The following is a 2,408-nucleotide window of genomic DNA, read 5'->3' as shown; positions in this document are numbered from 1 at the left end:
ATGACTATTCTGTTCAATGTTGGGATCATTGTACTAGTAAAGCTAGATGCTAACCTTGAGAAACCAATGTACTTCTTCCTCAGTCATTTGGCTTTTGTTGATCTCTGTTGCTCCTCTGATGTTGCCCCCAAAATAATGGTCAGCCTTTTGTTTGACAATAAAGTTATTTCATACGTGGGGTGTGTTGCACAGCTATATATTTTTTATTGTATTTGCCTGTAAGAACAATTTCCTGCTGGCAGCAATGGCATATGATCATTACGTGGCAATATGTAATCCATTCATGTATCCCATTATTATGACAAAAAGACTTTGTACTCAGTTAGTGATCCTTTGCTACTTTTCAAACGTTTTGCACTCCCTGATTCAGATGGCTACTATCTTCCAATTATCCTTCTGTAGGTACAAAGAAATTAACCATTTCTTCTGTGATATTCCTCACTGATGAAGATCTCCTGCTCAGACACACACATCAATGAGATTGTGATTGCTATCTTTCTTGCCGCTGTAACTGTTTTCTCAATTCTGGTGATTCTTACGCTTTCATTCTCTTCACCATCCTGAGGATCCGTAGTGCAGAGGGAAGATGCAAAGCCTTCTCTACCTGTGCCTCCCATTTTGTCAGCATTGCTTTGTTCTATGGAACAATTATTTTTATGTATATGATATCCAGTTCAAGTTATTCACTACCCTCTTATCTACACTCTGAGGAACAAGGAAGTGAAAACTGTCATTAGAAAAACTATTTCTCTATTACTTTAAAAGGAGTGAAGCCTGTGAAAACTGGGATTACTTTAATCAGCAGGATTTGAATTAGAGACTTAAGTATATGTATTGTTAAATAACTTCTGGTTTTTAAAAGAGAAAGAATGTAATCAGATATATTATTTCTAACTAATATTGGACAAAGTATGTTTTCAATGAAATGACTTGACTATACACCGTATTGGCCTTGAAGAAGCCAACCAGATGATCAATGTGGAATAATGAATTAGATGAGTGATATCTGGGGATAATCAGGTTAATACCACTTTTTTTTTCTGTTTACTGTTTAATTGATCTCCTTGTCTTGTTTCACTCTCCCTATTTAGTGGTCTAAGGAAGAGAATAGAATTACCTGACTGAAATAATTCCTATATATTACTTTCTCTGTATTTCCAGAAGTTATTTTATCACTTGTAAAAATTTAAATGGTTATAAAGAAAAAAAAAGAAAAAAAAAAGAAAAACTATTTCTAGATGTATTTCTTCTCAGAAACTGAATTCCATTAACATGGTATACCCATGAAAAGGTCATTTATCCAGTAAAATAATAATGTCCTTATGCCATTATAGATTATTTAAATTTGATTTTTTTTCCAATGAAAATGTTGACAAACACTGTACAGTGTCTCATATATGTGTGCTATAGCAGGTGTACTCTAATATATGCCTATAATTAAATTCAATATTTTGAGCTACTGATTTGTAAAAATCATCATTTCCTTTTAGATTTATTAGCTTCCAAGCAAGGAACTGTATAGTTCAAAGTGCAACAAATGATATTATGTACAGAAGAGAACTTATTCCAACACAGTTGCATTTAAGAGTAGGTGAAGAATTTAAAAGCAAGGCAGATGTAACATGGTAAGTGGGGTAAGCATGACAGGGGTGATGATGACATTTTGGGACATCAGACTACAGAAAAAGAATGAAATTGAGAAATGAAAAATAAGAAAAAGTAAAACGTGAAGGACTCAAAAAGTTCTACACTCTAGGTTGCCAGAATTTTATACCCCTGAATCAGCAGCTGCGTTGAGGACCACTCCATCTTAGCATGTGCCACTCTTATTAGCATTAAGCCAGGCAGAGCAGGAAGAAACTGTAGTTGTGGATGATATCAAGATTTGAAATAGCATGGACACCCCTCAGGGAGTGGAAAACATGAAAATGGATCTGTAAAAGTTAGAAGAATGGTCTAATGTTTGGCAATTAAAATTTAATGCAAACAGGTGCAAAGTGATGCATTTCGGGAGTAGAAATCCAAGGGAGCCAGGAGGTGAGAGGCTGATATGCATAGTCAGGGAGACTGACCTTGGGGTGATGGTGTCCATGGAAGAAACAAAACAGTGTGAGAAGGTGGTGCCCATAGTCAGAAGGATGCTAAGCCTCATCGAATGAGGTGTAACCAGCAGAAGAAAGGAGGTGTTATTGCCCCTATACAAGTTGCTGGTGAGGCCCCACCTAGAGTATTGTGTTCAGTTTTAGAGGCTGTATCTTGCTAAGGATGTAAAAAGACTTGAAGCAGTCCAGAAGAAAGGGACAAAAGTGAAGAGAGTTTGGAACACTCAAATATATATAGCCTATAGGAAAGAAGGGACAGGGGAGATATGATACAGACATTTAAATACTTGAAAGGTATTAATATAG

General features: G+C 35.9%; 1 pseudogene; it reads left to right on the top strand.

Annotated features, from left to right (window-relative positions):
* LOC115460949 lies at positions 1 to 737 on the top strand (annotated as a pseudogene).
* Positions 738 to 2,408: the final 1,671 nt, after the last annotated feature.

Source organism: Microcaecilia unicolor, chromosome 1 (assembly GCF_901765095.1).
Source record: "Microcaecilia unicolor chromosome 1, aMicUni1.1, whole genome shotgun sequence".
Lineage (NCBI taxonomy): Eukaryota > Metazoa > Chordata > Amphibia > Gymnophiona > Siphonopidae > Microcaecilia > Microcaecilia unicolor.
Note: the sequence above shows the minus strand (reverse complement) of the source record. Positions and strands in the feature narration are given on the sequence as shown.